The 23,069-nt window shown below is 37.5% G+C and overlaps 1 protein-coding gene across 1 annotated transcript in view; it reads left to right on the forward strand.

The window, feature by feature from the left end:
- Positions 1–23,069, forward strand: part of LOC140148346 (uncharacterized) — a 107,437-nt gene that overhangs the window by 16,305 nt on the left and 68,063 nt on the right. The window contains 1 exon segment of the mRNA XM_072170270.1: positions 18,521–18,670. The gene's annotated coding sequence lies outside the window, so the exon portion shown is untranslated.

Raw genomic sequence — 23,069 nt, forward strand, 5'->3', positions numbered from 1 at the left:
ATAAACACCAGCAAAAGAAGACACACACGTTATGTATGAAAAAGCTGGGTTTAACAAGGGGTGGGCAGGAGCATGTGACCACAGTTGGATAGTGAATTATAGTGGTAATTGTTGTTATATATGGTTGCTGGTGTTTACACATGATATGGGTGAGAATAAGGTGTGTGATGGGGGGGGGTTGATAGTGCATACATTAGCAACAGATTATTTTTTCCAAATTAAACAGCAGCCAAAAATTTCAAAGAATACCCTAACAAATTAAACAAATTTCAAGAGGAAATTTTCTCTATTCATTGGTTTCAGGTTTTTGTTTTTTCAAAACACCTTGTATTAAAAAAATGTGGGTCTTTGCCTTCAAGCTTGAATTTCCGGATATCGGAGGCAAATCACATAGACTCTAAACAAAAATAAAAGCTGAAGTGCAAACCATCAATTGTACTTTTTTTTATCCCTTGCCAGCTCTTTTTTAATCAGCTTTATTGACAAATAAGCGCACATGATTTTCCCCTTGAAAGAAGTTTGAGGAAAATCAATTGTTCTTTTGTATTTTGTCAATAATTTCCATTGTGTGCATTGATTCCATACCTGTGCCTGTGACATGTTGTTGAAATGAATGAAGAGCTAATTAAAGGAAATCTTTACTTCACTCAAACACGGGTGTTTTTGCTGTAATCACCATTTTCTTTTCACAATTGCAACAATTTACTGCTTCAAATTCCTCTTTTACAAAAAAAAGCCATGGATGTAATTAAATTGAAAGTTAAATTCTCACCTTATTCAGCACTTTTTTGTCGAAAAAGTTAACCGTCATTAAATTTGCTCATGAGATAAGATTTAAGGCTGTTCAATGCATCAAATATATCTTCACTACTACGGGCTGATGCCTGACTGCAACGCTGCTTGATAGCTTAGAGAGTCCCTCCTTTATTTCTGGTCTTTTGTTTTTGATTGAAAATTCTGTATTCAGTGGAGCGTTAGTAAAGCTTAGGTGAAGATGTCGACCCACTTATCCCCATCTAGATATAAACCTCGCCACCGTGGAAAAACCTGTTAAAGCCAATATATAGCAAGAGAAACGGAAAGAGGGATAGAGCGAAAATGATTGAACAAAATTCGTATTGAGCTTTTCTCTCAATCTCCTTTGAGTGTAAACATGCAAGTAATCTCGGTGGCGTAAGTAACCAAATGAAATTGAGTCTAGATGAGGTGCTTTTAGGAGAGCAATGACCAGACTAGTATGACCTCATCCTATGATCACACGCAGCTCATTCAATAAATGCATAAATGAATGAATGAATGAATGAATGAATGAAATCACTGCGCTAGTGAGCTCATCTTGTCTAGTTGACTGCTGGCTGGCTGGATGATGATGGCTTGTTGTAATGGTAGAGAGCAATCTTATTACCTGCTGGAGTCGAACTAGTTGCAAACTGATGTTCATCATTCAGAGCTGCCTACTGGATACCATTTCAAGACATCGGCGTATCAAGTTTTTGATTCATGTGTGTGTGTGTGTGTGCAGGGGAGGGGGGGGGGGTGTTTGTAAACATTGACAATCGTTGACACACAAATGAGAAAGCACCAGTTAAATGGGGACACAGAAGCAGTGGACGTCCGCACTCCGCACCTGGTCAGCAGTGCCTGATGGATCACAAAAAGCATAAAAACATGAAGATATACATTCAGTTTGCACTTGCATGTGTGAGTGTGGGCCCTGGGGGTGGGTAGGTGGGTGTCTGTCCAAGTTCAAACAAAATGCTGAAACTGACTGACACAAATTTCTGTATCTTTGCAATGATAAGGTGGTTGGAAACAAAGTACCAAAAATAGTGAGCACTTACATTTGTACAAATATTAAACATACTTGTCACTTAAATTTTGTAGATTTGATTCCAAATTGAATTTTCAGAGAAATAGTAACACAAATCACTGATACTTCCATTGGTATTCATCTTTGACAAAACTAAATGGCAATTTGAACAAATTTATTAGTATTCATAAAGTGCATGTATTCTTTCCCATAAAACAAATTGCAATGCGTTGGAATTGTCATCAAATTTGGACTTGTTGAAAAACCTCTTTTTGGTAGTACCGTATCTCAAATTCAATTTGACCAACATTCTACTAATTTCCTTGATCATGTCACAGTTATATAAATTCTTTGGTTTATTATGGTTTAATGGTGCAGGTGTATGGAGGAACAGGATGACCATGTCAGGACAAAAGCCTGGACAAAAGTGAATCATTAACTGTGGCAGCGCATTGTCATGGCTGCCAAAACCGATGGTGTGCAGGTATCCATCAACAATTCAAAAAGAAATTACTTGGTATATTGAGGGTGGAAATTATTGTTTTGACCAAAACTTGTAATGTTGGAGTGAGTAGTCATTTTTGAATTGGGCATGTCTTTGATTGGGAGCTAGATATAAATGTGTACCAGATCAATATTAAGGATTGTCACTCACATTAGATTAGGGTTAGATACATTAGGGTTATGATTGAGATAAGCTGAAAGATAGAACTAACTTTTTATCTGTTACTGAGGAAAATCCATGTTCTTGGCTAAATCAGCGCCACTGATTTCAAATATGAAATCTGAATTTACCCAGCATGTCACACTTTTAAGTTAGTTTTTACTGAGAATGCTATAAAAAGACAATATGTGATGGGATCAAGCAAAATCAGTCGGAACTTGGAAATATTAAATTTTCAGTTTCTTATAAGATAGTAACAAGCATTTACAAAGCTGCATTTTGCAGAACAACCAGTTCCAAAGATATTACCAATAACAGAGTGTCCAAAACAGCAGGAAACAAACGCAAATATTACCTTTGTTTGGCTATATCTCAAAATCAATATTCGAGTTCCGACTGATTTTGCTTGATCGCATCACATATAATCATCATCATTTTGTGTTAAACCGTCCTTGATACCTAGTTTCCATCACAGAAAATGTCCTGATGGAACCTTTCACCATGCTCATCACTTACATCACCCTTATTAGGCGTAAAGAAATCAAGGTGAGAATAAACAAAGCACATTTTAAGCAAATTTGCTGAGAGGCCTTACAAAAATGATGGACAGATTCCAACTTCAGATTTGGAATCAGCAGTGTAAAACACATACTTTTACCCCAGTAGCAAAATCATTGTTGTCCAGCGATATTCAGACAAGTAGTACTTTCATCTGTAAATAAAATGTTAGTTTGGGTCAAACAGTCACAAGGCAGTTATTTGGTTATCTTTTGATGGTTTAATACATGTAGTTCATTTGATTTCCTGTCTTTGAACTTTACTATGTTGTACTATTCGCTATAGTGCAAAAGTACTAAAATCTTTGGGATTCAATTTCATATTTATCAGAATTTTAGGTAAATTATTTAAAGATGAATGTCCGGTGCTAATTCCAGTTACAGGAGCTCCATGCATGTACTTCCATTAAAACCAGGTCTACACGAGTAGTCAATTGGCCGAGTACAATGGATCCCTCTACGCAACGCCTCCTCCATTCATACAGTGGTGTTGTCACCCCTCCATGACCTCAAAATTGGATACGCATGATTTGTCGCGAATCATACTTCTAGTCAAGCAGAAACCATAAAACAGTTGGATTTCAGGGGGTAGAAAGGCAACGTACAGAGAAAGGTGAATGATGACATTAAGTGAACCACAGAACTTCTCTAATAGGGTTTAGGTTTGCTTGCATCAGATAGATTTGTTTATTGTATTAATTTTGCTTAAATTCCTATAGTTTATGGTGTGGTGCTTTTAAAAGGGCATTTCGTGATCCATAGCATCATCCCCCCACTACTGAAAAATGACATAAAAAGAAGAGGCTAGGATCATGAAATACTCCTTTAATATGGAGTGCTATATTCATGAACAATTGTTTTATGTAGTGTAGTTTTAGAGTTCATTTTAGTTTTAGTGTGGCAAGTGGTATACAATAGATGTAGAGCAACTGAGCTAGGCCAGCCACTGGTAAAACTGGTGGATGGTTTGAATTTCTATATGTGGGTTCAGAAATTGATTATTGTATCTGCAAAAGAACTTATATAAGTTATTTTAAAGTAATGGTAGGCCCTACCCTATATTTTGTCTTATTATTATTTTTTTGTTTGGTTGTGAATGCTTATGTTTATTGTATTTTCATCTTTTTGTGAAGACCCCAAAGTAAAATTCCATGATTCAATGCATTAAAAATCAAATTGCTGGAATTTTCTGGTAAGTTTGTAAATTAATGTGGCCTTTCCATAATTATTGTTTCATACACTTTTTCTATAGTCAGCAGGGTTAAGTTAAGGTTATTTGTGATTATCCCTACTGTTGTGCCTTTGCAGCTTCTTTTGTTCCTACCTATATTATTACCTACTATTTAAGGTCAGCGAGCCAGTCAACAATTCAATTTGCGCATTTCATCATAGTACAAGTAGTAGTAAGCAGCCACATGATAATGGCATGTTTCATTGATGAGATCTCAATAACTGGCCGTGAGAGTGCTAAATCAGGCGTAAAATTCAAGTAACATACACTTGTATTGCTCATTGGTTTAGCCATGGTCAGTTAGTTAAAAGATCGTCTGCTTGCTGATCCAGCATGCCATTAGTGTTCAAACCAGCAACTTTGGCAATGTTATAGTTGTTGTAGGTGCATAGTACAGATCATGTTTTCAGGGCACCTTGGAGAATGGGGAAGGGGAGTGGGGGTCAGTTAGTTATTCAAAGCTCTCTCTTTTTTTCTTTTTGATTTTGTGTTTTTGATTATACATGTAGGGTACATGGCCAGCGGGTTGTAACAAAAACATGAAATATTGGCCTATTTGGGACCATTTACCAATCTTTCATCTACTTTTCCCCAGGGGTGGACAGTTTATGGACAAATGCCCCTTATATATATGGGGGTGGGGGTGTTCACATCTGTGCGGTACTGGGTATTAAACGGGAAGCACTTGGGACATAATCTGGTAACATGTTTTTTTATCTCGACAAGCTAGAGTTTTATATTTTCGTGTTGTAGGCCTGTCTCATAACTTTGACAAATTATAGGCCCTAATTGTTGCAGGAAATGAAGATATGTTGGGCAATGTCAAAATGTTTTGATATTCTAGGAAAATTGTTGTTGGTAACCTAGCTTCTCTTAGCAACTACATGTAGTTGTGTATGATAGTGCTGTTTAAAGGTCACATTTGACATCACAATATTAAGATATCTTGTCCCCATGAAAGCGCTGGCAATTAGCACGTAATATGACTGCTATCGTTTTTCAAAATACAATAAATATATCCTGATAGGCCTACGAAAGTAAATCACAGTGAAATACATGTTATAAATTGTTTCGCAATCATTTAGGAAGATGTAATTTGCATGTCATTGCCACAAAGTGATTCTGTAAGGTACAAGATACACCAGTTTAGTTTGTGTGTGTGGGTGCATGTCTACCTGCAACCAGGACTCACACAAGACTTCGCTATTAAATCATGGACCTACCTGCAGACAAGCACCGTTCTTGGTTTATGAAGGTCTGCAATAGGATTGCAAGTGCATGCCAAATGCATAGGGATACGTCCGCAATTGTGTAGTATTGAACATATCGACCTCGGTTGGTAGGCATACATTGTATTTTGCAATACACCCCCTGCTGGCCCTGCACACGAACAATCCGTCATTTTGGTCCTTAGCTAGTCAATCATACATAGATTCAGACGTCCTTGGTTTGATGGTAATGCACAATTATGTCAGCAGTTGGCGGCAGGCGTAGGTTGGGTGTGTGTGTGGGGGAGTGTGGATGAGGTGGGTAATAACAATGTGCAGATGTCTACAGTGTTGTAAAGATTTCAACTAAAAAATATCCATAATTGACATTGGCGTAGCTAGGGCTAGGGGTTGTGGCCCCCGGGGCTAAGGGCACAAAATGGCGCCCTCCCCAATTCTTGAGACAATTGTGCGCAGAGCACAATAAATTTGCACAAATAACCACTAATTCATTTTTGGTTATATTGAAGTTCGGTCTTAAATTGATCTTTCAAAGGATGTGCATGAAAATGTTGACTTTCATTGCTTGGAGGGGGTGCACAATTGGTGCTAAATTGGTCAATTTGGCGCCCCCTAAGGTGGCGCCCAGGGCATTTGTGTTCTCTCTGAATGCCTGGATATGAACACAGATCCTGGAACTGTGGGTCTGAACACAGACCCTAGAAAAAGACTGTTCAACCATGAACCATAGACTCTGTCCTAAGAATGCCTTAAATTCAAACTATAGAGAGTGTGTGTGCTTACAATAAGGTCGCTTCTGAGGACATGGTTACTGGTCTGTAAGGGCTTAGATCCTTTTAAACCTGTTGAGCTTTAAAGTCTTGTACAGTAGTAACACCAATTTGCACATTCACTCACACAAGTCATACCATGGAAGTACTTCCTCAGGATGGATAGCAAATATTGCAATTTCATCATGCGATAGTGTGATGAAAAAAGCAAAAGCATTGGGCGATTCTGCGATGATGACATACACGTCGGTCTTAATGCAAGAAGTACAGTATTTTGTCCTCCATTTGGCATGTTTGGTATCTAGAAACTAGAATATCATTGACTGAAGCCAAAACCTGTGTGTGATTGCTCCACAACGTTGTTAACTTGTGTCTGACTGCTTGCCCAGAAGCGCTACACATGTAGCCTTGTCAAGGGGTACTAATGAGACTGCCCATAGGGCTTACATGTACACGAAATTCAATGCTATTTAAGCTATCACCAGGGTGTCTGATTAATCACCCACTAGTATAATACTGGTTTAAATTTATGAATAGTGGGACCATACAACCAATCTATGATACAACCTAGTTCTTTATGATGGACATAGCATGCATGCGCATGTACATATACATATAGGCCCACAACAGCTGAAGGGAGTATCCCATCATGCATTGCACTCTATCTGCTTGCTCCATAGCATATACATACAAAACATAAGTAAGAGCGGTTTAAATATTGAGAGCTATGGATAGTTTCATAATACTTTAGAGATCATATTTTTTCAAATAAAAGTCTTAACTCCCCTGATATAAGCTAGTAATTGAAAGTTGAAGTGAGGGATTTTGTGTACACTTTCTATGGCATGTGCAGTTCTACTATGGTACCGCAGAGCATGATGGGATACACCTGTGATATAGGCCTATATTAATAATGCCTTTTCTGTATATTAAGTTATTTCCTGGTTTCCAAGGGGCCATTGACAGTGTTATTATTTTCCTATAACAGTTTATATTCATTCCTGAATTATGTTATTACCGTAACCACTCGGGTATAAGCCCACCCCCCCCTACATTGTAGATGGCAGATTTCACTTCAAAAATGGGGTGGGCTTATAACTGGGGAGGGCTAGTACTTGAATTTAGAAATAAGAAAAATCATCCCCATTTGTATCTGCCCAATGTACCAGTAATTTCTATCATCTATGTCAATTTCTTAAAATTCTAAGTGTGGAATGTTAATTATCAACTGATATTTTTTTTTATTTGTTCGCAAATGTGAGAGAAAATCCAAAATTTAGTACTAGGCTTATAGCCGAGTGCACCCTTGTTCCCAGAATGTTTTGAAAAATAGGGGGTGGGCTTATACCTGAAGGTGGGCTTATATCCGGTTGGTTACGGTATATATATAGGACTACATTTCAAATTTGTGCATTTAAAAAAAATAAGGCCGACATATATTAGGGCCTATATTTTATTGAGGTACTACTAGGATTTGCCAAATAGGCTAGTGTGAGGAAGAATGTGTTACTTGCAGAATATAGAGGAAAGACAACTTTTGTTGCCATACATGTAGTGCTAGAACTTAAAAAAATTCCCTTTTGAAGGAATGAGGGAAATTCCCTTATTACCTGACCCACTTTAAATTCATAATGGGAATGATTTTGTACACTGATACATAACAATACCGAAAAGAAAATGTTCAACATTTAGAATAATTTCTTTCATTTAACATTTGAGGAGATAAGAGCAGACTTTTGTAAGAGAAATCAAGATGGATGAAGAGGGGAAGACAGTTCAACTTCAAGACAGGAGGAAGGGGCAACATGGTAGAGATATTAAATGCAGGAACATAGGTGTAGATCCCAGTTGGATGAGGGATGATTCCCTCTCAATATTTTGTTAAGAGGGAATGGGATACAATCATCTCCCGATGTTGACACCTGTACATAGGTTTCTGACCAAAGTAAGTCGTATTTGGCCATTTGAATCTAAAAAGTGCCAATTTTTGCCCTCTTGTACCATAAACTTTTTCTGTCGCCAAAAGGTGTTGGATTCACTATACTTACCTGACCCCCCCCTTGTCAAAAAGAAGAAATCAACGCCAAGTGCTGTATAGGAATAGGTAGTGATTGATGGGAGTATGTACATGTAGTAATGGTTGAATGTAACACATGGGTAGTGGCGGCGCCACAGGGGGGCAGTAAAAACCCAAAATTACGAAAATTTCACCTTTTTGCGGTAATTTTGCGCAAAATTTGTTGATTTTCCCCCTTAAATTCACTTTGCCCCCTCTGAAATTCACTTTGCCCACCCTCAATGCCCCCCAGAAAAAAATTCCTGGTGCCGCCACTGCACATGGGGAGATGATAAGCTCAAATAAAAGAAGAGGGCATAGGACCGTCAACAGGATTGTTTCTGCTGCTCTGCAAAAGGCGGGTAACTATACTCACACCCTGCATATTTCATGGGGAGAAGTACAGAACAACATTTTCATGACATTCAAGATGGATAACACCACTGGTTGATGGTGAGGTTTCCTGGCATCCCTGTCAACCTGATATGTTTCTGCTGGGACAATCACAGAGTATTACCGCTCCCTCCAGCTTCTGCAGCACCTCCCCACAATCAGCCGCATCACCCCATGCTCAGGAAAAACCCACAAATATAGAGGTAGAGATACACATCAAATTTTATACCCTTCTGTCACTGGCAGTGGTGTAGCGTGGGTCATCACATTGGGGGGGGCACCGACCATGATTGGGGGGGCAACGGGTCTGGCAATTTTCCTATGGGATTTTCTAATTTTTGCAATCGATTGGGGGGCACGTGCCCCTATGACGCTACGCCACTGGTCACTTGTAGTCACCTTAATCTCTAGGCTTGCATTTTATTTAAAATGTAGGCTTAAGAAATTTACACCCCTCTTCATTTACATCCAACAAATATGTTGGTATAGAAATGTATTATAAATTATACAAAAACAAAAACTTCAGCCAATATGGCACTTCTGTCTGATAAAAAGTGAAATGAATATTATGAATGTGATGAAGATTTTCATTAGGTCATATCTTTCTGTTCTTTGCACTTTGACTGGCATACAGAACGACATTAATGATTACGTGTATACTGTACACCCAAAGTGGCGTGGCTATGCCATGTACAGGCAAAGTAACATTGTGAGCTTACACAATGAATGGTCACACCACGCCTGCTCAATTGACTTTGTACCATGCCCGACAATGTTCTATTGAAACATTGGAACTGCCCTAGAAATATTATACTTTCACACTTTCATATTTTGTGTGTAATGTACATGTACCAGCAAGGCACCAACCTAATTTTTTTGCAAATACAAATTACAATAGAACCTACTATTTTTGTGTGTGTCCATTACAGTTAATTAAATGAGGCTTTTATGTGAAGCTGAATTGGTTCTTTTTGAAAAATGACTGGGATTGATGACCTGTTGAAGTTTAAATTTAATGTGGATTTGGTTGAGAAATTGTCATTAGGTTGATATTGCAGATCGAGAAATGGATATGAAAAAAATTCCTACATAAAGGATATCTGAAAAACAACATCAGTTTCGATAAAAAATATATAATAAATCTATGGTTGAAAATGTAATGCAAATTGCAATTCCAGAATTTATAACCTTTAGAAAGATGAATAAATTAAGTGAAATTTATGCACAATCATATCTGGGTCAGTGTCAAAGTGAATCCAGAGTAATTACGGGTTCCTGCTCAACCTGACATGGCAAAGGATCATGGGGGAAATGTGAATCAACAACCACATCCCTATTGTACTCCTCTCGTGGACCTTTTGTGGCACTCATGTCCTTCCTCAGCTCAACAATAAATGAAATGTTAGAAGAAGAAAATTGCCTCAGAATTTCATTTCCTGTAATTTCCTGTTTACCGTTTACCATACATCACAAGTAAATCTAAACAACCACAAGAACTGATCTCAATATATACTTGTAAGCACTAAGCATCATCTATTTTAGGCGATAAATTTGCCATGGATGCGCTAGCACGTCAAGTTTGTTGCTGCCCTGGCAAATCTATCAGCGGTTATTGGTTTGTTTACACAGTTCTGAAGGGGGAGAGTAGAGTATAGTCATCTAATGCCAGTGCTTTGTGGCTGGCATGTGTTTGCTGGATGTGTTCTGTCTCAGCCTTTTTGTCTTGCTTATTGGGAAGTGTAAACAACATCTCTTTCCGTGTACGTGCCCATGACTCAACCAGCGCCATTTTCTTTCTATAATGTTAGCAATGGCCTAAAATCAATGCAAACTTGTTTACCGTACCAGCCTGCTAGATATAAAATGTAATTGAGCAATAATTGCTAGGTTTTTCAGTAATTAGACCTTGAAGGAAATGGTATACATGGATGTATTTATGAAAAACAATCTTTCAGTCAGTCTTGTATAGATGGGTATTTTTTACAATTCTTTAGTTCAAGATTATTTAGGAAACTTTTGTAAAATTGTTTTTGGATGTAATTTATGTCCACTTTTAATCAAGTTCTATACAAGTGACTCATGTGTACGGAATTGGCGAATCCATTGAATCCTTCACACGCGAATGCAAAATATCGCGCAGGAGAAATTACTGCGCGCATATGTGCAACAAAAACGATACATGCAACCACACAGTTTAATACACACCCAGTTGTACTTTAAGCGTCATAGAACTTTAGCAAGAACCAAAATAATGAAGAATTATAGATGTTTTGTGAATGACAATTCATAGGAATCTATTATCAAATTGGTGTACATCCCTTATGAATGAAATACTAAAGTAAGTAAAGTGAAAGTGAAGCATGATGGCAGGCATGGTGGTTGCCATGGTAAAGTTGCACCATCAGAACCAGCCAATTCCTCATTGTTTCATTCCGTATGTACCGTAATTTCATTAGCGGTATCATTAAAGATTAATGGCATATTTTATTATACAATATGAACATGCCCATGTTAAGTGCATTATTTAACTTTGGGTATTATTTATTTGTAGATTTATTCACATTATTTACCACAAAACACCAACTAGGCATAGTATATCGAAAAATTTACAAGGTGTGAAAAATTCCCGATTGCTACCATCAAATTTTATCGCAAACAATATCTCTTACAATTGGCCAACAATATCAAGAGTCCAAGAGCTCGTTGTCTGCTACTACTAGAGTCAGTCTGTGTGGTGAGATATCATACAGGAAGAGAGCTGAGCGAAGCAAAGAGCCAGCATTTGCTTTTGTAAACAAATTTGTAGGAGGCACAGTGGTTGCTATGGTGAGCTTGTTTATCTGAGCCAAGACCCAGGCTTTTGTTTTTATTTGCCCAGGACGTTTGTTTGTATTAAATGGTGGAATTTTCCACGATGTAGGTCCCACCCAGAGCTTTTTACGCTCGACAAATAAACAAAGTTGCATCTGCTGCCAATGCGAAGATCAATAGTTCACACATTGGTGTGAATATTAATTTATACTTTAAGAGAAATATGAAATCATTTGGAGAATATTTTAGATCTGTTTACGGATAAATTTCATGGATCAATTCACTGTTTTGTTTGCAGAAGACAAGCAGTATGATTCCTATACAATTTCAGGTGTGGTAAATGGCCTTATGAAATTGTAAATTTTCTTGATTTTGATTTTGGTTATGATAGGGATTGTCTTTTATGAACTGGACCATCTTCATTTAGTACCAAGCCCCCCCCTGTACAATTATAGATCTGAGATTTCTCCATGAAAACTGAGAAACCTGGACAAATTTGGGTTTTGGGTGTGTTACCTAAAGTTTAAAAGCACTTTCATATGTGCTTATAACTTGCTTTATTCTTAGTTTTATGTACAATACATACAAGTAAACATGTTTGATATGTGAAAACTTTGGTCCTAGGGACCAGTTTAAGTTCAGCATACAATTTTTTCTATCCTAAGCCTACGTGTGGATGTAATCTTTCTACTCCCTCCTACCCCCACCCTGTCCTACCCACCCCAGCTACCCCAACACACCACATCAAAATGTACAAAACAAATGTGATTGTCGTAACTAAGTACTGGTGTCATGGTCAACTACAATAAGTCTTTCCTTTCTGGTTTGGGCTCTCTGATAGGTACATAGCAGGTGAATACCTTTTCCTATTAAAGGTACATCGTCTGAAAACAGATTTCTCTGTAATCATGTTAAACAAGTGATGTGGTGCGTTCTTCACACTTTGATTGTTAGAAATTTACACACGCTTCAGGCAAATAAGAAGATCTCTTGTTACATATGTATCTCTGGCACTTAACAATCTAGCTTCATAGGCCTCATTCTTCCCTTTGTCATTAAATTAATGGAATGCCTGATATTCAAGGAAATTTATATGTCAATTTAAACAAATTGGTTTTAAAATTACAATGCTCAGGAATAAGACACATGAATTGTAAATTGTAAAAAGTATGAAATCTGATCAATCACAATATAGGCCCCTAAATTGTTTTTAGTTGCCAGTTGCCTTTGCAGAGAACTACATCAAGAGCGTACGTCGTACAGTTAATGGTGCTTGGTGCTACATGTAGTCACCAATGAGCATGTTTCTACTGAGTAAACGGTTGACGCTGAATTCAAGTGAAAGAGGGTGATGCGAGGAATACGCAGTAACGGCCCCAGTAGAAACAGATCGGGTGAAGGTGAATGCACGGTGATGTGTGTGAACCTCACCGTCATTCGTCAAAAGGTGGTTATTTTTTTGTGTGAATATGTGGTAATGTTCACAGTAGAAACAGTTCGGATGACGATTTTGCAAGTGAGACAGGAACTAGCCTACTACAATAAAGCGTGAGCATTCAAAATCTGACCTTGAAGGTCAGGAAAAACTATTTTCTGGACTTCTGCCCTCCCCACTAACTGTGAATTGTTACCCTGTATTTACAATGCAGTAGAAACGACTCGATGATTGTGAGGGGATTAAAAATGCAGGTGAAGGTGAAAGCGCGGTAATGCGAGGTGCTCAGTAGAAACACGCTGAATGATCTACTTCTGCTACTATACCATCGGCCAAAATGGCCTCAATCATGGGGCAAAACTTGGGGAACTTACGATGTACATTTTTGAGAATTTACCAACAAAGTAGGCTTAGGGTCAAAGAACTGTGTATTGATGGATGAGCATGCTTTATCTAACTGATTTTTCATTTGCATGTCATCTGTCATCTGTGCAAGAAACAAGCACATTCAAGTTGACATGTGGACAAATTACTTGTCTGCAACAGTCAAAATTATGGCAACGTGTACCGGTACATTGCTCATACATGGCTAACATGGGAAATCCTGGAAGTTGGAAGTTGTCTGGGACTTTTTGGCTTTCTTGTTTTATTCTATCACAATATCACAGAATGATCCAAGATTTTCGATTACCTAGCGGAGCGAAAGCTAAATCATGACCAACAAAATGTTGCTGTACTCACTCCCCCATGTGCAAAATTTGTTGTGGAGGACTTTTAGCATGTTTAGGCTAAGTCTTATGAACCTATTTCTTGCTCAGTGCTAGTTACCTTGCAATATAATCAGCTATTTTTGCTGATACTGGCAATTCTGTCATAAAAAAGAGTGTCTTTATTAGATTCCAAGGAATTAAAACTGAAAAAGGCAGACTCCACCAGCTTTGCATATAAGTCTACATCTAGAATGGATAAAAAAGAAGTATACACCTTGATTGTTTCACTATGCACAGGTCTTGCAAAGTTTGTGAACTCTTATGTATGCAAAGCTTTTAATGCACTCCCGTTTAATTCTGTAGCAAAAAAAGGTAGGACTTGGCCCATGGGGATTGATGATAAGTATGGTAATGCGTTATAGCCAACTGAAAGTCCTACCTGGACATACAGGAAGCAATCCATTGTGTAAATGATGCAAGATTGCTCTGTGTATGCCCAGATGAGCAAGGTCACTAGGTTCGAACACTCTACTGGTGTCAGCCAAATCAAAAGCACTTTCCCGAGTCCGATGGCATAGGCATCTGGACATTCCAATCTGTGTTAGAAGAGAGCTAGGATGGACAAAGGGATAAAAAAATGGTATTCCAGTGCATTCTTCGTGCATCAGTGGCGTGCGCAAAGGGGGGGGGGGCAGGGGGTGCCCCCACTTTTGTTGGAAATTCGGGGGTAAACGCTAAAACCGCACCTTACACACCTAAATCAGACTCCATTCGGGGGAACTGAACAACCTGCCCCCCCCCACTTTCAATGTAAAGCTGCGACGCCACTGTCGTGCATCTAATAAATTCTTTTACAAATAGTTGTTCAATACCAGGGTTAAATCTGAAATGATAAATATAAAGATTTGTTTGAATCTTGTTTTAAAATAACATCACAATAAATACCAAGCAATATAAGTTTTACGCTTCTGGTCTATACTTTGGTCAAATTCTTTTAGTATCTTGTCCATTTACAATTTTCCTGCAAATATGACAGCAATATTTAAATCATCATCACTTACGGCATGTAGACCCTCGAAGTCAGGTGTTTGTAATGCTATCTTAATCCACACACACTTCACTTTGAAAAAAGAGAGGGGAAAAAACATCTGCTGAAGACAAAGAAACGAGTGATTGGATGATTTTAACTTGTAGAAAAGATTGCAAATTTATTTTAGAGAAAAATCAAAAAGGAATCTTGAAGTAGTGAGTATTTGCCAAAGTGTTAGAGCAATAGGTGTTTTTGCTGTAAAGTGTTTTAAGATTTACCCAGGGAGTGTAAGCATGTAAGTGGTAGGTTGTGAGAAGTATAATCACTTAACTTGGCTTTGCATTTCTTGGTGCTATTAAAGGGTCTAAGTTTAGAAAATGCTCTGACTTTAATACACAAGCAGTGTAAAAAATATCGAGGAATTTGATTGTTTTAAAGGTCTACAGGAAATAATCATAATTGACTGTCATATCATTCACGCATGTGATGATGTCTTTTAATATTATTGAACTTTGCAAGGCAAGCAAGGTGAAGCTCCTACCTAAAGTGCATAACATGTTGGTGCTGCACTGGGATTCGAACCTATGACCACAATCTGCCTTATGAAATAATTTGTGAGTTTTTACATGTTACACCACTGTGCCCTGAATTTGGAATTCTCAAACCATATATGCTCAAACACACAACGATGAGCATGTTTCAAATGTTGGGGGAGGGGGTGCCTGATTTTTATAGCTAAATATTCAATACTTCGTTTTTATTGGCCTACCTCGTAAGTAAATTATTTTTCTTCATCTTAAAAGGGCATTTCGTAATCCACAGCATCGCAAAAAATGTTGGGATTTTTATACAACTGGAAACTTCTGGCTACATAATGTTAAAATGTAAAAAAATTTCTTGCAGATTAATTTGTTTTGCAAAAATATCATGAAATTTGAATTATGTTCTGGTATACCAGAACGAAACACATTGTCTATGGAGCAGTGTAATACACATACATTGTATTCATGCATAACTTGCCAACATAAAGTCAGAATCAACTGAAACTTTGGGAATAAGCTTTTTCCATGGATATCTACTGAAAAATGTCAAAAAAGTGGATGCTAGGATCATGAAACACTCCTTTAAGTTTAAGGTAATTTCATAATTCACCAGGAAAACAAAATAAATTGAAAATATCTCAAATATATTTATTTTAGAAGCACCAGGGGCGTAGCCAGCTTTCTTGGTCAGGGGGGGGGGGGCAAAATAAAATTTTGGGGGCACAGACGGAAAAAATTGCAGTTGCATCATACAATACATAGAGACTGTATGTCTTCGAGCTTCCCGAAAAGGGCCTTATTGGGATGATGTGCGCTCGTAGCGAGAAAAAAAATGGTATTTTACACTATTTTTGCCCATTATCCGGCTAAAAAGGGGGCTTTATTGTTACAATGTGCGCGCATAGCGCGGAAAAAAATGTTGTATTTTACACTATTTTGGCCCTGAATTTTGCTAGAAAAGGGGCTCCTTGCACTTTTCTTTTCCTTTGCCCTCCTGACTTTCTTTCTTTTTGTCAGAGGGGCACTTTTTCTTTCATTTTTTTGTCAGGGGGCACTCTGCCCCCCCCCCCCCCGCTGGCTACGCTACTGAGAAGCACCACCCATGTCTGTAATTTGTAGGTGAGGTGGCCTTCTGTAAAGTGATACAACATGTAGATAAGACCAAAAAAAATACATTCATGATACATTTGCATTTACAAAGTAAGACGATCAATACTACATGTAAAAGAAGTGAAAAACATCTGTTGTGCAGTTGTTTACCATTGCTATTATTAGTCCAATTATGAGGAAAGCAGGGCAGCAACAAAACAAGAAAACAATTAACAACGCTCCAGTAACAACAGAATTTATATGGGCTCATGAAAATCAATTTACAAAATTGAACTGACAATGTTGTAAACAGACGAAGGATAAATAATCAAGTAGAAATAGAGTAAATTGAAATAAAAGAAAAATAACTGTAAAAGCAAAAATGATTGATATATTTATAAACCGGTGGTTCTCAGCTCTTCATGTAGCCTATTTGCCTGTATCTGCAGTTTATAGTACTGACCCAGTGGGTGCAGGTCCATATTCAGCAACTTATAGTCATTTTATAATATTCCTCATACTACATGTAGGAATGGAGGAAGGCAAATGTTAAGCCTGATGTATACTCCATATTTGCATCGCCACATATTGCGCGGGTGTGCACGGGTGTGATCAGGGATCGATATATGGCATGGTGCGTATCTTGATTTCTGTGTGCGATGTTTGGACATGAGAAAAACATCGCATCATCAAGCAATGCTTAAATGAAGTATACACTAGCCTTTAGCTATAACATGCCAGGGGGATGTAGACAACTACCCTTGAGCAGGTCATAAAGAGATCTTGCAAATTTGCATCCATAAGGGTTTCACATATAATTTTGTAAAGAGATCTTGTAAATTTGCATCCATAAGGGTTTCACATATAATTTTAAATCTTATAACTAGACTAATTCAATGATTTGGTATTAAACTTTTCAACTAGCAGAGGAGTGCATTATGATGTTATGCAGTCTCTTACATTATACAATACAAACCTGTGAATAACATATGTGGCAGTGATGGTAATGGCACATTGAAAATTAGTAGCAATAGCCTTTGCTTGAACTTGAAAGTACTCACCCGCCTCGCCCTTGCTACTTCATTAAAACCCATTTTCTCAAGTTTTCACTGAATGAGTCTCATTAATTTATGATTTTTTTAAAAATTCAAACTATTATCCCAATCATGTGCATTTAAGTTTATTTTTGGAGTAATATGGTATTGTATGGGTCTGATAATTACACCAACATCATTATGGTTGTGGCTAAAAATACTTTTTTTCCACGCTTTGGAGTGACATTTTTCATCAGATTCTTTTCAACGAAACACAAAGATCGTAAAATAAAGCACAATGCCAAAAACTTCCTATCCAGCAATTTGTTGTTGGTAATTTGATCTTGTTGGTGTACAATGTAAGACTGTAAAAGGAATGCATTTGGATTTGCGCTACCATCGCCGTAAATGACATGAATCCATCATTTAGTTGGATAAACAACTCGAGAGTAAATATGAAATTACACCAGATCAAAAGGGGGCTTAGAAAACATCTGCCGCTATTTAATACAACTTAGTCCAAGTCACATTATACATTGTCGTGATGCATGGAACAAATTGCATTTTGCCATCTCGATATTTACAGTACACAAGAAGACCATCTGCCACATATAATAGGATCCAATCCAAAGTGTTGTGTACGTTGAATTATGTATTGTTTACTTTACATTGCGTCAATGCTTATGACCGCCAAGAGTCACCTCTGTTGGGCTTCTCGCTAACAGGTAGCCGTCGACTCGCGAAACGGCCAGAAGAGATCTCAACGGGAATCGGTTGCATCACGCTACACATGTATCATTTACCTTTATTCAAGCAGTTAGAAAACAAGATTATTCACATAGCCATAAGAATGCCCCGAGCAAAAATATCAATTTAGCAGGCATGAATTGCACCTGTATTCTATACTTCTCTCCTTTAGCTCCTCTCTGTATCGGCCACGCATGTTTATTTTTGAATGGATTGCCTCTTGCATTCAACTTTTGAGTCGGTGTATTGCCCCCCAAAGGTTTGACCGAAGTGGTCTCGCATTCACACTAGCTTGGAATATAATCCTCTGGTTTATCCGTCTGGCTTTTTGTTGTTGCATTTTCTCTTTCTTGCGATATGAGACTTATAATAAGATGAATTTCATTTTTGCATGATTTGTTATTTTTGACAGATCCGTGGCTTAGTGCGGGATAGATGCGCGGTCGGTCTCCCCCAATGAGCCAACCAACGGACAACGGAGCATCTCCCGAGGCCCAAACGCCACCGCAGCCCCACCCACCGGGAGCAGGAAAACAATGGCCCCACCAACAAGGCACCTAAGGTAGGATAACGTTTCACCTTTTGTGAACTTTGAACTTCCAATCATTATCTGATATCTTGGATATAATAATATAATAATATTCAGTAAAATATTACAATTTGCATGACTGTGTAGAATGAACAAGTGTTTTTTTTTTTTTTTTTGAGTGTGGTAATGTGAATCATGTAAAAGGGGTGAACCGACTCCCTCAGTTGTTCGAGTTGTAACACTGACTGTGGCAATATGTTAACAGCACATCAATGCCGATGCGGGTGTTACTAGTGTCGGGCCCCACTGGCAATGTCAGTTTTTGTCAGCACTAAAGAGTGAAAGATTAACTGCACAGTGGTTTATAGTGTGGTTAGAGGTCTTGCTAGCTAGGGCTGATGTTATAGATTTGAAGGGAATTTCCCTTTGTAGTAAAAGGAGAAATGTAGGCATGTTTAGCATGGTAAGTGAGGAGTTGCTTAGCAAGGTGAGAAGGTGGTGAAATCAAATCGGTGATCAATGTTTAGCTGGCTGGTAGCTTGTCATCTGTCTACACTGCACTTCTTAGGAATTTGTCTGTTTTGTGCAGCTACTGCCTTACCTTATTGCTAAACTAATTATTGTATGGGATAAGTATTTAAGCATTTTTTAAGGGGGGTGGGGAGGAATAGTTAATGTTTTGTAAGTGTTTGAAGTTTGTTTTTAAGAGAGTGCTGTAAGTGTTTGAAGTTTGTTTTAAAGAGATTGCCAGTCAAACAAACAGACAAAAAACAAACAAAAAGAAGAAATTGGAAGATTGTCACTTTCTGATCTTGAAAATAGGAAATGAAGAAAAAATGTTGTGATAGACTATAGGAAAATCTAAAATATATGTGCTTTTATAAAATGAGGCATTTTTGAGAAAAAGGCTTTGGTATCTTAGCTATCCTAATTAGGGCTTGCTGAATCAAAAAATGGTGGATAATTAGCTTAATTCTGCACCTATGGCCCTAAAACTGTCCCCACTGTTGTGGGTTAAAAATTAAGCATGCTCTGATACCACCCAAAGGCATATCAAATTTGTCTCAGGTCCTAATGATTTATGTACCAAAAAAGCGTTGATTTAAGGTAAATTTTCAAGTTGTGCGGGGTTCAAAAATTAAAGTTGCTTCGATTTTTATAAAACTTTGTCCAAATTGTTTGATTAGCTTCAGGGAGTCAGAAATTTTTTTTTACATCTTTACTTTTAATTCTGACTTAATGAAGCTAGATTAAAATTTGGTCTAAGTTTTACAAAATTCAAAGCAACTTTCATTTTTGACCCAATGACCCTATGAACTTTGAAAATTGACCCTCAATCCTTTTTGGCACATATAACCTTGCAATCACAGGTCGTACGCGCTCAAAGTTTATAATGGTGCGCAAACTTGATCAATTTGAACGAACTGGGCATGTTTTATTTTTGATTTAATACTGATAACCCTTGTCACTCAGTGTCAGGTCATTGTTGAGGGTCGGACTCAAAACTATTTGAAGCTTGTTAAAACCATGATTTGATTCAGCAGGTTCAAATTAATGTAAGATAGCTAGCTAGGATATCAACTTTAACTAGCAAATGCCTGTCATAAGAGTTTCAAAATTTGTTTTAAAAAATGATTCTCTTATGATTTATGGCATATTTTGCAATGATGTTAGAAAACAAAAAACACTCTCAAACCCAAAATCAAACAATATGTCATGGATTACATGCATGTGAAAGAAAATACAACGAACAAGAAAATGACCATTGATTTGATTTCATACACAAACAATTAAATGCTCGTTAATGCAATTTGTACTACCGATTATTCCGCATCTTTGGATTCTAAATTACCGCAAAGAGAATTGTTGCCAAGACAATGCTTTTTCTTTTAAGTGGGCCTTAGGCAATGTGCTGCCAGCAAGAACACCGCAGGAGAAGACTATCAGAATGGGAAAAAAAGTTTTTGTTTTAAACATGTCATAGCTTGAAGCTGACTTTGGCAATTGTTATGCTCTTTATGATAGGTATCATACAAAATGCAATCCCCAGGTATTTTTAAACAATAAAGCAAGTTGTGGGTGGTAGAGACACCTGAAATTGCATCTTGCCTGTCATCAGGAAGATGAATTGCATCAAGCATTTTCTTGTCGTCTTGTGATTATTATTATTATTATTAAAAATTTTCGTCGCTCTTCAAATCTTTTGCTAGAAGCGTGTATTAGTTTTAAAATAACCTCTTCAAACCGTTCAATTGCAGCGTTGTCAACCTTTTGTCATGTCTTGAACCAAGAAGTTCAAAATCGTTTATTATCTGCTCATTGATTCCAAAACTTTTCATCATATTAACAATATATAATCTCCTCCCTAACAAGGAGATTTACAAAGCATTTTGATTTTGTTGCAAATGCTTGTTGTATTGGTTAGAGGAAACTGAGGAGAAATAAAAAGAATGAAGAATACAAAAAGCTGATCAGTAAGTTTTTTCCTGTTTTAAGCCAGGCTTGTGTAGATGTGATGTCTTGATAAAGCACAGGTAATAATTATTCTCAAGCTAATATTTCACCATGCGTAAATCTTAGCGTTGAGTCGTTGTGTCATTCAACTTTGAGAATGAACTCATTTGCTTTTGCTAACATTGATTTGTCAGCTTGTATAACAGTGTTTACACAGACATTAATTTGATTGTGAATCAATACCAACAAGTAACACTAACAGGGAACATAACAGTGTCGCTCCGTCAAATTACGAGTTTGGAAAATGATGTGAGAAGAACGGGAAGCGAAGAAAAGTAATAAAACAAAATAACGATGATGCATCCTCATCATTTCTCGTGTTTTGGCCTTTTCAAGTTTGCTCAATAATGTTTCAGCCGTCAATGTTGTGCGTTTGCGGGATACACACACAAAAAAAAACGTCGCCGCACATAGCGATGTACTTTGTTGTGTTTTGTATAGTTAGCTTAATGTCTGTTTTTATAACGGAGAAGTTTAGTACATATGATTTGCTAGCCAGCCAGCTAGACCTTGGAGTGGAACTTGCACAATGATGAAATTAATGTGCAAACGAGGTGAATGGCTTTTCTCACATTGAAATTTAATAACAACAAATCCATGCATTCTGTGTAAACTACCATGTGTATACTATGAGACATGGCAATCAATAAAAGGAAATTTTTCTTCATCACAACAATTTGATATTAATATTGACTCAGAGAGTAAAGAGGAAGTGAAAAAATACACTTGATAAACTACTTTTGCACAGTACACTTTGGAGCCTCCGTGTGGGGTTGAGTTTCCTCAGACTGCTAACTTTGACACTGGACTGAAAACGTGGGCGACAAAACGGGGTATACACTTTTCAATAGATTTTTGATATTTTTTTGCTGTGATGTCACACTTTTATTTAAATTTCGTATATCTGGAAGAATTCAAAGGAATTGATTTCTAATTTCCAGTTGTTAGTAAAGACTAATGCCTATCAAAATAAAATTAAAAGGTTTCCAGATACCATACCATCATGTTACACCCCTCACTGTCACACAACCTGTACCCCCTCCACACACACCCCCCACACTTGACTCACTCAGCAGATAAGTTAATACACAATGCTTTTTATTATAATAACATTTTAGCCACATATTGTCAATTAAAGCACTTAATTTTGCTCAAGTATTTGGTTTCAAAAGTGATTACTTTCCTGTCACCAAACACGCTGTATGCCGTAATGACTGTATCACCAAGCTTTATTGATGGGCATAAAAAGTATTGACGCGGAGGGGATGAAAATGAATAGGGAAATGGGAAAATAAGCTTACTTAGGAGCCATGAATACAATCATGCAATTTACTTTTGCGCAAATTTGCATCTAGTGTCTTTGCCATCTTGCCATTTGCTTTCCTGTTATTTCCACATTAAAATAACATGACAGGAATCGCGAAAAACGTTGCAAAAACTGGCGACAACTGGCACGTTATCTGGCAAGGTAAACTCGGTGTGCCACAAGGCTCACTAGGACGCAGATCATCTTTCGGCAATGTAAGCAATGATATTGGCACCTGTTAAACGCAGCCTTCTTCACCGAGCATTTCCATGGATCAATACCCTACTCAATTTCTAAATTACACCGAGAGATTCCTGTTTAAATAGTGATAAAAAAAACCTACACACAAATTAGGAATTGCGTTTCACGCTTAGCTTACCGATGAATTAACATAACTAATGTAGCGGAGCTTCATTATTTTGAAATAGATATGATTTTTGTTTTCTCCTCACCTCACGGTTCAAGAAATTTATAGAAATCTGATGTTTTGAATCTAGAAACACTGTTATGGTGAAGATATTGGCGTGTTAGCATAGGAAGTTAAAGGGTGATAGAAAGCAATTTACTCCAAAAGTAACAGCACCTTGTTACCTTCAGTAAACTAACACATCA

This window comes from Amphiura filiformis, chromosome 3, assembly GCF_039555335.1.
Source record: "Amphiura filiformis chromosome 3, Afil_fr2py, whole genome shotgun sequence".
Taxonomy (NCBI): domain Eukaryota; kingdom Metazoa; phylum Echinodermata; class Ophiuroidea; order Amphilepidida; family Amphiuridae; genus Amphiura; species Amphiura filiformis.